This window comes from Pelophylax lessonae (genome assembly GCF_965119305.1).
Source record: "Pelophylax lessonae genome assembly, chromosome: 2".
NCBI classification, from domain to species: domain Eukaryota; kingdom Metazoa; phylum Chordata; class Amphibia; order Anura; family Ranidae; genus Pelophylax; species Pelophylax lessonae.
The window spans coordinates 485,314,755-485,328,663 of record NC_138769.1 but is presented as its reverse complement, the minus strand read 5'-3'; the positions used below and the strand labels follow the sequence as shown (position 1 = coordinate 485,328,663).

Below are 13,909 nucleotides of genomic sequence, written 5' to 3'. Positions count from 1 at the left end.
GAATCTCAAATTAATTCAGCACAACCACATTTTTGTAGTATGCTGGTACTCTTTCCTATATTTGTGGTTGTCATGGATTTGTTGAAGTCCACCAGATGGCACTAGCACAAATGAATTGCCCTTCACTGTGCCACCTTTTATTAAGAACTAATCACACTTAGAAACACATGCTCTTAGGTTATAGCAAAAGAACTGTTTCACATGTTTTCCTGTACTGGTTTTCCTAAGCAAATGTTGATAGATCCAGGAGCCACTTTCATGCCAAAGGTAACCAAAAAGCTGTATATAAAAGAATATATGCACAATCTTTAGAAAAGTCTAAATAAGTAATGCTTCTATAAATAAATTATATAAACTTACAATAAACAGAATCATACAGAAGAAGTGAAATTGGTTGTCTTTCTCTTCAAGGTGCTTAATAGTGCAAACAAGTTTACAAAGTCAATACAAAATACTGCAGCCATAAAGTGTGCAATCCAGTGCTTCCCTCTGTGTCTCACACCACCAAATGTCCAGGTGTACAGGTGGCAAAAACCAATCACCGCCTGCAGGAGTTCGAAGGGCTTAAATTGCTTTTTTCAGTTCCTCACTACCTATCACAGTTTCGGAGGCCCTGGAATGCAGAGATAGCACAACCCCCCCCCCCCCCCCCCAATGACCCCTTTTTGTAAAGTAAACAACACAAGCTATTTGCTGAGAGACATGTTGGGCCCATGGATTATTTTTTGTCCAAAATGTCTTAAGCTACATGTTTTTGGTAAAAAAGAAATCAGAATAAGTGTTTATGTAACTGCCCATCACATTTCTTGAGGTGTTAAAATGTCAGGACAGTATAATATCCCCCCCCCCCCCCCAATTACCTCTTTTTGGAAAGTAGGCACCCCAAGGAGGCATGCTGAGCCCATGGAATATTTTTTGAAAAATGACAAAAAACATTTTTTTTTACACACAAAGTTATCATCTAAATGATATATTGCTCACACATGCTATAGGTATATGTGGAATTACACTCCAGAATACATTCTGCTGCTTCTCCTGAGTATGGGGATACCACGCCTTCAATCTTTCAAAGTGTATAGATTGCTCATGCTCATTTCACTTTCTTACTACCTATCACAGTTTCAGAGGCCCTGAAATAGCAAGATAGCACAACCCCCCCCTACAATGACCCATTTTTGGACAGTAGACACCCCAAGCTATTTGCTGAAAGGCATGTTGATTTTTTTTTTTTTTTTTGCCACAAGTTTCTGGAATATGACAATTTCTTTTTCTTTTTTTACACAAAGTTGTAACCTAATGATATATTGCTCACACATGCCTTGGGTATATGTGAAATTATACCCCAAAATACCATCTACTGCTTCTCCTGAGTATTGAGATACCACATGTGTGAGACTTTGTGGGAACCTAGCTGTGTACAGGTGCCGAAAACCAATCACTGCCTTCAGGCTTTCAAAGGGCTTAAATTGCTTAATTGCTCACACATACTATGGTATATGTGGAATTACACCCCAAAACACATTCTGCTGCTTCTCCTGAGGATGAGGATACAACACGTGTGTGAAATTTTTGGGAGCCTAGCCACGCACAGGTGCCGAAAACCAATGACTGTCTTCAGGCTTTCAAAGCATGAAAATTGCTTGTTTCAAATCCTCACTACCTATCACAGTTTTGGGCCCTGAAATGCCATGTTAGCACAACCCCTTCCCTAACTGACCCCTATTCAGAAGGTAGATACCCCAAGGAATTGAATGGGAGGCATGGTGAGTATTTTGAGGATCTCATTTTTTGTCACAAGGTTTTAAAAATTAAAAAAAAAAAATTGAAAAAAAAAAATTTTTGTTTTCTTTCTTAATTTTCCAACAAAATGTGGAAACTTTACCCAATTATTGGGGGGGGGGGTTGTGCTATCTTGGCATTTCAGGGCCCCTGAATCAATGATAGGTAGTGAGGAAGTAAAATGAGTGAATGAAGTTGTAAAGTGTGCTATCCTAAATGGTACATCTGATACAGTGAATCAGTGAACATGTAAATAATGCTTACAACAAAGTAACAAAAGGGTTCTATATAAACATATGATCATAAATGAGTTATTGTTATTATAAAACAACTCCAATCTGAGTGACAGTGCAAAAATAATGAGGGAAGTACAGATGCTGCAGAATCTGTAGGCTGCCAATCAGGAATTGCAAGCGCATCAGAAAGGACACTATGGGCTCTATGGGCCTGTCTTCCAATTCTTGGTGGCTGCGGGACACTACTTGTGCTAGCCACAGCACCAACTTGAACTGCACTTATGGAACTCGTGACATCCCCAAGTGCTACTGCAGTGCTGGTGTGTCTAAGACCAGGATGTACTAGGCCGCTGGTGCTTGCCAGTTCACCAAAAGGTAGAGTGGCACTAGTACTGGCACTCTGCTGCATACGAGAATCATCATACAATTTTACCATCTCAGCAAACTGGGCATGGGGTTGGGTGCACCTGACCTTAGTAGGGACCACTTCTCCATAGTTTGAGCTATCTGTCAAGGTGCCGCTGTTCTCTACAGGTACGTATACTGAGCCTGATTCTAACAGTGAGGCTTCTCGATCGCTCTCATCTGTCATGCTCAGTATCCTGTAGGCCTCTTCACTAGTGTACATTTCTTTGGATATTTTGGCCACTAAATGTATAGGTACCTAGTGCGACTCACAGGTAAAAAAGCACCTGGCTATCAGGGACTGCTTAAATAGTGACAACAAGATGTAGCTGCTAGTGCTAGCAGAGATCAGGCCTGATCTTCCTAATGCTGCGGCTTTGTGTACTGTGTCTCAGACGTGACAGTGATCTACTGACACTGCACGTGTTGGGGGGGGAGAGGGGGAGGGTTTTGGGTCTACGCAGATGCTTGCAGGTGTCGGGGACTGATCCTGCTAATGCTGCATTTTTGGGAACGCTATACTACTGGGGACACTAGTATAGCTCTGATCTGATCAAACATAGTGATCTGTTCTGACACTATTCTAGTAATGGAGGTGTATAGTGTGTTACTGGCAATCAAAAGGTTAAAATGTATTAGTGAATATGTGGTGGGCAAACTGATGATATCTGGGACTGACGATGACGCTAACGCTATACTGCATATACTATATAAATTAACATGTCAAAAAAAAATGACAATCTATAAAATTGAAATAAAAATGGGTATGTAATATTTTAACTATAAGCAGTCCATCACAGCACCATCTAGTGGACAAACACCAGAAGGCACTGAAACATAGTTAGGAAAACATAGGAGATGTACTGCAAAGAGCTATATAAAAACAAATGGGGGGAACACAGACTGTATGAGACATCAAATATAAATGTTACTAATGCAGAAAAACATAAAAAAAAATAAAAAATACTATAACCAAAAAGCTATGTCTCTATTGCTAAATCTAATTCTCTATGCTAGTTTGTGAGCCTTTGGTAAAATGAGCAGTAGAGGAGGAAGAAGAGGGAGCATTTGTAGCTTTAGTGGAAAACTGGCTGCTCTGCACCTGGAAGCAGGGCCGGGACAAGGGGTGGGCAGGAAGGATGGCTACCCTGGGCAATGTGGTATTATGTGAGGCTAGGGGGGTGGGCGCTGCAAGGATATTGGTGGGGGGAGGGAGATTTGTGTTGGGAGGGGGAATTTGAGGAGCAGCAGGGCGTAAGAATTGTTTTAGGAGGGAAATTTGTGGGGTATGCTACGAATGGTGATTTAGTGGGATTTGTGTTAAGAGGAAGGAGGGGGGAATATGATTTGTGCTAGGAGGGGGGATTTGGGGGCTTTGTGCTAGAAGAGGTGATATGGTAGAGGGGGAGGGGAACTTTGCAAGGAGGGGTACTGTTTTTTTTTGGGGGGGGGGGGTTCTTTGTGCTGGTAGGGATGATTGGGGAGTATTTATGCTAGGAGGGGAAATTGGGGGGGGCGGTGGGATTTGTGCTAGCACTGCAGATTTCGGGGGGGGTTGTGCTGGGAGGGGGGATTTGGGATGGGAGAGTGGATGTGTATTTTTTTGGGGGGGGCATTTGTGCTGGGGGATTTGGGGAATGGGGGCAAAGATTTGTGCTGGGAGAAATTTCAGCAGGGAAGAGGTATAGTTCATGCTTAGGGGGCAGATTAGTGCTCATTTTTTATTTATTTATTTTTTTTTGGGGGGGGGATTTTTGCTTACACATGATGCTCATACATCTTGGGGAAGGAGGGGGGGCATGTTTGGCATGTTCGCCCTGGGCTCTAGATGACCTTGTAATGCCACTTTATAGAAGACTAAGGAAAGTTTTGAGAGCCACTCAAGTACCTTCTTCATGTGCTCTGGCTTTTATAGCATGTCCATTCCCTGAAAGAAAAGGCAAACATGACTTGTCTCGCAAAGGTATAGCCTGACTACCCTTATATCCACTTTTTACATCCTTTTTACATTACATATGTACATAATTAACTTGCCTTTAAATTGGGCCTGCTAAAAAGGGCATTTCTGGTTTTATACAAAAGACTTAATTCACTAAATAATATCCCATGAGATAATTGAATCATGTGACACATTTTATTAAAATATCTCATGAAATGCTTAAAATGTCAATTTGCTATCACCTCATGACTTATTTAATTCACAAACCAAAAACACAAGGTAAATAACTAAAAAAAACACGTTAAAGTCAATTCACTAGGTACATAAATGATTAAATGCATGAATTAACCACTTGTGGACTAGGAGGTTTTACCCCCTAAATGACCAGGCCCTTTTTTGTGATATGGCACTGCGTTACTTTAACTGATAATTGCGCGGTCCTGTGACGTTGTACCCAAATAAAATTGATGTCCTTTTTTTCACACAAATAGCACTTTCTTTTGGTGGTATTTGATCACCTCTGCGATTTTAATTTTCTGCGCTATAAACAAAAAAAGAGCGACAATTCTGAAGAAAAAAAGTATATTTTTTACTTTCTACTATGAAACATTCCCAATAAAAAAAAATTAAAAATCAAGTTTTTTCATCATTTTAGGCCAATATGTATTCTGCTACGAAAAAAAAATCCCAATAAGTGTATATTGATCGGTTTGCGCAAAAGTTATCGCGTCTACAAACTAGGGGAAAGATTTATGACATTTTTATTTATTTTATTTTTTTTTACTAGTAATGGCGGACAGATCAGACACCTAACTGACATTTTTGATAATTTTAAAGAGACCAGTGACATTACTACAGTAATCAGTACTAAAAGTATGCACTGTTACTGTACTAATGACACTGGCAGGGAAGGGGCGATCAAAGGGTTAAATGTGTCCCTAGGGGGTGCTTTCTAACTGTGTGGGGGATGGACTTGCTTGAAGAACACAGAGACCTGTGTTCCTAAATAGGAGGAACACAGGATCCCTGTTTTCATCATTGATAGAACAGCGGTCTGCCATGTTTACATCGGCAGACCACTGAGCGGGTGCCCAACGGACATCACAGCTCGCCGGACCTGCTGATTCGCTCCCCCTGTGGCCAATCGGCACACATGTGTTCCTCCACTAGCTGTCTAATGAAGCAGCGTACAGTTACGTCATTTCGTGGGACTGAGCCGACCTGCCGTAGTATAAGTATGGCAGCTGGTCGGTAAGAGGTTAATTAAGTAATGGTCCGAGCAGGAGGTATTTAAGGAGTGTAAAAATACAATCGCCAAGTTGGAGTAGTCTCTACCTTTGTGGATCAGTTTCTCATCAGTAATGCACATCCTGGTTACCTCAAGACAACTCGGTGGACAAACTCTTATCTTCAGGACACTCTCCCTAGTATCCTCTCTTTCTCTCCGCTGACACCCGTCCACTGACTATCCTATGAGCAGGGGTGGCCCCCTCAGGTCAGGCCCCTTGACATGAGTCCCTGTACTCATGATACTGCAGCCACAGGGTCTCCAGTGTCTCCCCTCTCAGTCAGCTTCCCTGGACCTCTGGTTCAGCTCCTCTTAACCGCTCCTCTGGCCCTCAGGATGATCTCCAGCGTCCACATGGCACCTCTACAGAGGAGGATGCAGCCGCCCCTTCCCTCCAGGACTCCGCTCTCCAATGAAAGACCCCCCAGCACATGTGCTCCTGGCTTTTATACAGTATTCCAGAATGCACCGAGGCGACCTGCCCTCTGCCAATCATCGTGACGGTATCAAAAGCCTATGCACCCATTCGTCAGGTTTTCTCCCACTGTCCAATATGCTATTGGACCAGCATGAAACACCCTCTAGACCGAATGAATTGCATACTGAGCACAAGGAACAGACCTCACTAACAGATCCTGCTCTCTGGTAGGCAGAGAACAATATAGATTTACCTGCAGCCCTTCTGGTAAGCAGACCAAGCTCAAAACAATACTTTCTCACTAGCACCTACCTAGGAGGGTGCTACATTTCTTGTTTAGTTTTGGATAGAGTGGCGAGGGATTCGATTTTAGGTTTTATTGCTGTCTGTGCCCCTGTTAGGGAGATTCACCCTCTCTATTTGTCCTGTTTACCATTATCACTGAAAAGGAAAGAAAATCCCACATTTTGAGTTGTCCCCAGAAAAGTAATAGAAGGGAAATCTTCCAATGGGGACACTAGTTCTGGTGACCTGGGGGGCCCCAAGGGATTATTTTATTTTGTGGGGATTTCATCTCACATACTGTTTTGGCTATGGGACAGAAGTGAATGGAAATCTCCCCAATGACAAAGCTGTTTTTTTTATTGGTGGAAAAACTGTATTTATATATGTGTGTGATTTTAAAACGATTTTCATTCAATATTTGACATTTATAAAGATTTTTTGTATTTACTTTCTGCTCTGGATAGCCAAGGGTTTCTCAGAAGCATTTTAGAACCATTGGATGTCAGTTTACCTATCATATAGTTTGAAAGAGCTGACACCCCCCTTCACCTGAAGTTGTACAAGACAGACAAAAGCTCAGTCCTGCATGCGTAGTGCTGAATCCTGGTTTTTTATATCTTGCTCATAGTTGATATTTTTCCAGGCTTTACCTAATATATTAGGCTTTGATTTGGAATGCCCCTGTCTGTTTCTTCCTTGATAAAAATGTGAACCAAAACAACTACTAGTTAGGCTTGCACAAAGATTATATACAAAGGTACTCTAAAATAAGTGCTAAAAACAGAGAACTACTTTAAGTATACAAGCAGTGTGGGATTTATAAGGGGACAAAGGGTGCCACTGCCCTGGGCAGTTTGAGAGAATGCCCCCCCCCCATACAAAAATAATATAAAACAATATAGGAGAAGGGAATTAGTGGGATACTCCAAATTAACTCTTCACAGGTGAGGATAACTCTTCCAATAGAACTGTGTAACAGATTATCTGTAGGACCATACACCAACTGTACAGAATGAACAAGTCCTTTTGTAGCAGAAGAAACTCAGTAAACGTTGCCTCTTCAAGACACTAGCCAGTGTCCCCTTTAGCTCACACCTAGCAGCTGACTTATAGCACCCAGAGGGGCATCTAGCAGCAGTCCCAGGGATCCCCTGTGGGGTTCTGTACTCATAAGGCTCCTGAAGCACCAGCGGCAGCCTTCCTCATTAGTACCAGACAGAATCCCTGGGCATCCTCCCTCAGTCAGCTCTCACAAGAACCATTGTAAACCTCAGGTCGCCCACATGAGGCCGCATGGCATGGCAGCCTGTGCTGAGGGGGGGGGCAGCAGCCCCCTCCCCACCTGGACTTCTCTCTCTAGAGAAAGACCCCCAGCCCATGTGCTCTTCAGATATAAATTACAGTTACCCAGCATGCCTTGGGGCACATCCTCTTTTAGGTGGCCAGGGCTGTATAGACATCAATGCTCTCATCTGCAAGATTTACTCTCACTGTCTAGTACATCCCAAAGCTACCAGACCAGTGTTGAAACTTTCAAGACAGCATGAGCAGCACCAGAGCACACTGAGCAGACTCTACCAATCGATCACAGCTCTCTGTTAAGCAGACAGTGTATACATTTGCCTATCTGTCTCCCTGTTAAGCAGAGAAACCGAAAACTACATGCAGTCACTCTAGCACTTACCTAGGAGGGCACTACAAAAGTTATATAAAATAATAAAAATTATATAATATAAAACATTAAATAATTAAATAAATCATTTTATTAAATGTAACTTGGGAAGTAATATCTTGTCTGACACTCTCTATAAAAGATTTTTACTCTGGACTGGTATATTGTATCGTTTATAAAAAATGAATTTTGGCTGCTCAAGCAAACCACACATAGAGTGCTTATGCTCTTAACTCCCTTAGCGGTATCCCCGAGCGTGACTTGGGGTGGTTTTTCCATGCTACTATCGGTATCCCGGAGTCACGATCGGGGTAGATGTGCAGAGCCTGCATCGGGGTTCCTTACCTTCTCCCGGCGATCCAGCAATGATCTCTCATTGCTGTGATCGCCGCTGAGATCCCCGCCGCTCGTCCGTTGGTCTGATGACTTCCTCGTTCCGTTCCCTGCAGCAGCAATGTTGCATGGGCGCGGAACTGGGAGGAAAATTCAAAAGTTGCACAAAACACAAACACATAAAATGGAGGTGATACAATGTAATCTGAAATGATACATTATGTGTATATATATATATATATATATATATATATATACAATTAAAATAAAAATTCAGCGCTTAAAATCAAATGGATGGGTAAGCAGCTGTACACCAGGATAGGTCAAACCTACCAAAACCTATAATATGCAGTAAAAGAAAATAAAGTGCAGCGCTATAAAATTACAAATAGTGCATAAAATCATTCACATTAAAATGTATAAAATGCACAATAAAAAGCATGTGGATCATAAATCATAAAGTCCTTAAAAGCTGATTTCCAAAGTGAAAAGCAGGAATAATTAAAACGACACTGTAAACGTGACTCCTCCACCACAGATAATACAGCCTCTCACCTCCTGTATTCGACCACTAGGGGTCACAACACTTTATATCAGTAAGCCAGAGACAGCCAGAAGATCTGTATATCCAGGATCCAACAGGTTCACAGAAACTCGTGTATGGCAATCCGGAAAAGATAAATAAAACGATCTAATGCTCTCCGCTTTATTAAGGACATTTATTAAAGTTAAAAATAAAGCATCACTCACAAGCAAGGCACTGTCACAGTGCCAGATGAAAGCGAAAGTGCAGACATGTGTTCCAGGATCTCAGAGAGCTGCGGGTGACATCAGACTCGATGAGACGCCTTTATAATGAGCGGGTGCGGTCTCCCTCCTTACCCCTGGTGAGGAAGTCATGCCTATTGACGTAATGCATATGGGGGAAGGAGTCTGATGTCACCCGCAGCTCTCTGAGATCCTGGAACACATGTCTGCACTTTCGCTTTCATCTGGCACTGTGACAGTGCCTTGCTTGTGAATGATGCTTTATTTTTTACTTTAATAAATGTCCTTAATTAAGCGGAGAGCATTAGATCGTTTTATTTATCTTTTCCGGTTTGCCATACACGAGTTTCTGTGATCCTGTTGGATCCTGGATATACAGATCTTCTGGCTGTCTCAGGCTTACTGATATATATATATATATATATATATATATATATAAATATATATATATATATATATATATATATATATATATATATATATATAAATTTATTATATATAATTTCAGATTACATTGTATCACCTCCTTTACTGACTACTAGAGTGATGAGGGATGACTACTAGAGTCTTGTTTTGGTCAGGTTTAAGTCAGTAATTACTAAGAATTGTAGGCCTATAATACATAACGCCAAATTTCCATGCAAAAAATTGTACCGCTTTTGGTATTCCTGATATAATCACACCACCAGGGAGGTTAAGGAAGATGGCTTATGACTGCGTGCATGTATGTACGTGTGATCTCAGAATGACGTTTGGTCATGCATTTTGAAAATGTGTGACTGTCATTGAGAATGTAAACCAGCTCGGTGTATGAAAAGCAACCCAAACCTGACATGCCCTGAGCCCCCCAAGGTCTGAATCTGGCCCTGTATACAAGGTGATCTTTACAGTAGTTTTGTGTTTTTAGTGTTTTCCAAACTTTTCTGTCTTTTGTACTCTTTCATTTTATTTCCTCTATCATTCTCATGCCTTTCATTTCCTTGTGCTGTTATCATTCTTAATAACATTATCTTAGTGTTGGGTTTGTGGCATTTTCCACTTCTTTCCTTTCTAGGCAAATGTATTGAATGTTGTGACTGGCAGATAAGAAGTGTTTATCCATCTCATTAGTCTGCCTATCTTGGGTAGAATCATGTGCTTGTCTTATTTTCTTATTTTATAAACACAATAGCCTAATGCTGCACCCAATATCAGAACTTATACAACTACTATATTCTAACATTGCAAAATGTTTTATTAATTCTCTCTATTAAACCTGCTGATATATCTGAGAAAATGTAAATTTTTGTTATTTTGCTTTAATCATTTACAGGGGATAGAGGTATGGGGTTTATTATTCCTAATGTTGGGGGCTGGTGTTTCACAGATAGTAGATCTTTTCATATTTTGGAGCTTTCATACTAAAATATTTCATATTAAAGAATAAGTTCACCTTTAAAAAAAAAAAAATAATAATAATAAATGCACATTTTTTGCAAGAAAAAAAATATGCATTTATAATTTTTTTTTCTGTAATGGACCTGTAAAGCATTGCACCCATGATCAGCAGATCGTAGATGTAATTCCACGGTCCTGCAGACTGTCTGTCTATCTGTCTGTCTGTACCTCCGATATGGCCAGGCAGTTACACTGTGATAGGAAGACTTATTGAAATAGTTTATTGAGAACTACAAGCCAACAGCCGCAAATGCTGCCAAACCTTGCCGTTTTCTGATTCACAGAACACTGTGAACACAGAACACAGAAAGCTTTTTACAGATTGTGACAGCTACCGGGAGGGGGAAGATCTCCTGCTAGCTCTCAGACCTGGGGTTCGGAGGGAGCAGGGGCCTAACATGTAACATGTTACAAAAGGTGAACTTATCCTTTAAAGCTTTACCTCTGTACATTTTAGTGGCTGTTCCTTTGTCTTTATGGACCTTGTTTGTGCACTGGTGAATGGTCATGTTGGAACAGGAAGGGGCCATCCCCCAATGGCTGACTTAGGAATTCCCTTCTCTGGAGCTAAGAGGCCAAGCCCAACCCCTGAAAAAAAAAACCCACACCATAATCCCCCTTCTCCAAATGATTTGGACCAGTGCACAAAGCAAGATCCATAAAGACATGGATGAGTGAGTTTGGGGTGGAGGAACCAGACTGGCCTGCACAGAGTCCTGATCTCAACTCGATAGAAGACCTTTGGGATAAATTAGAGCGGAGACTGCAAGACAGGCCTTCTTGTCCACATCAGTGCCTAACCTCACTAATGTGCTTCTTGAAGAATGTTCAAACATTTTTATAGACACACTTCTAAACCTTGTGGACAGCCTTCCCAGAAGAGTTGAAGCTATTATAGCTGCACAGAGTGGGCCAACTCAATATTAAACCCTACAGACCAAGACTGGAATGATAGTAAAGTTCATGTGCCTATAAAGGCAGGCGTCCCAATACTTTTGGTAGTATAGTGTAAGTTGCGGCTTTTGCATTAGGGCCTATGGAGAAAAAGCAGGACTTGCACAGTATATCTGGTCTGCTAAGTTGTTAAAGAAGAACAAACTGCTCAAGTGTATATATTATATACAGTAATATAATATAATATAATATAATATAATATAATATAATATATGGCTGCCTCTAGATTTAAAATCCAAGTACTTTTGGTCATGGAGGAAAATGTGAGACTCCCCCTGTTCTCCCACAATGCAGCACAGTGCCTGAACAGGAACTCTAAACCTGTATCATAGTCACATAAGAGACAGGTAGTGCTAGAGTGCAAAATTAACTCTCAGGAACAGCCAATTTATGCATAGGATATTTGTGCAAGATTGTAGGAACTAGGAAAGAAATCAGTAACCCTGTTAGTGAGTTAAAGTACCAGAGGGTGTGTTTTGCTGTAAAGTGCCCCATGCAAACCCCTTCCTCCACTTGTTATACTAACCTCCCTTTAATCCCCTGCCAATCCATTCTCTTGCCATATTGTAGCTCCAGCTGCCTAAGTTGCTAATCACCAGCACTATCATTTCGAAGCATCTTCTGTAAGCTTTTACTGGATTAACCTGATGCTTACAAAAAATTATTTTTCTTTGAAAAAGGAGGCAGGAAAGTGAAGGAAAGGTGAAAAAAGCATTGGATAGACAACAATAATTTTACTATCACTATCAGGCAGAACAGTGCTCTGTTCTGCCTGGAGTGCATGTTCCTTTTGAAGAAAGGGTCTCTGAACACTAAAGTGTTATCTCGATCGTGATTTTCTGGGAGATCAGAGCTGTGGAGAAAACAGATGCCCGAGAGTTTGAGTGTGAATGTCTATTCCATAAGCACACACTGACCTTGATGTGTGCACTCTATGTAGGGTGGTTGAAGAAAGGTTTGTGGTATTGTTGGTTTGAAAACAATTGCTCTATCTGCCTAAGGACTTGTATTAAAATGTATACATTCTAAAGTGGGTGGCACCTAGCTAACTACATTTTTTTGAAGTTCCATTTGAGTCTTTGGTGACATTTTTTGATATGCGGATGGTCATTCACATAGACTTGTCACTTCCAAGGCTCGTTAGCTGAACAGGTCTTTAAAGGTTGAGATAGCAATCTAACAGCTGGAGGTGTAAATGGCTTTTGAACACAACAGCTGTTATACAATATGACTTCTCACAACATATACATCCAATATATCTGCTTAATCATAAATACATGTTTGATAATCATACATAAATGTTTGATAAATAAAATGTCTGTTCCCTTTTCTCCTTCAGAAGCACAGTTAATACTTTATCGTGTTGATAAATTATTATTTTAGGATTGAGTGTTTATAGGGGCTGACTGTAGCTATCAGTCAAACACACAGTCAATGTATGAAACACCTGTGGGCTATGGTGGCTTTCATGTGTGACTCAAAGGCTAATAAAGACTGGATTTCTACTGAATGAGGGAACTGTACTTTTCTGTTGCATCATAGAAATATTATAGAAAAAAATGTCACCAGCACACTAAGGATCTCCAGAGTGGTTCCAAAGCTTTAATCAGCAATAAAATAGTTACAGCAGATAGCAACATTTCAGAGCCCCTCAGGACCCCTTCATCAGGCATGTCACCTTGTGGCTGATGAAGGGGTCCTGTGTGGCTCCAAAACATTGTTATCTGATGTAACGATGTGATTGCTGATTAAAGCTTTGGATCTGGAGATCCTTGGTGTGCTGATGACATTTTTTGCTTTGACTTGACACGATTTCCAGCTGTTGATCGCTACAGCACCCACTTAGATATACAGCCATTTGTAAAGGAACATGTGCGTTGGGATTAGTGTGCTAGAAATATTAAATTGACTGGTGTGCTGAACTGAAAGAAAGAGTGTTATATTCTCTGCTTCCAGTAATGAAAAACTAGAGATGTATTCAACTACAGGTGGGCTTTCCAGACACTTGCTGGGCTCAAGATATCTGGCTAGATTGCCTTGTAGGGGATCCAGTTCACGCAGCAATCATTTTAGTGGTGGTGCAAACTACTACCGGGCAACTCTTCCTGACACAAATACCTATGAAACCATCCACATAATTCATATCAGAGGCAGGAATAGGCAGAGTATGCTTCTAATGATGTACTGATTATCACCTGTGACGCTAAAAGAATGGCACAGTAAAATACTCTAGGACCACACCACCAAAACTTGCAACGGCAAGATGTAAAGTGAACAAAATCTCTCCAATGGGTTACATAGACTTTGCTGACTGACAGCTAGCCAATTTGCTACAAAAACGTTGCTCATTGTATTTTGTGTCAAGTATAACATGAATAAGATTGGAAGATATAAG

General features: G+C 41.0%; 1 protein-coding gene across 2 annotated transcripts in view; it reads left to right on the top strand.

Moving 5' to 3' along the window:
* NALCN (sodium leak channel, non-selective) overlaps positions 1 to 13,909 on the top strand; it is an 897,007-nt gene that overhangs the window by 767,875 nt on the left and 115,223 nt on the right. The gene's annotated exons all lie outside the window — the stretch shown is intronic.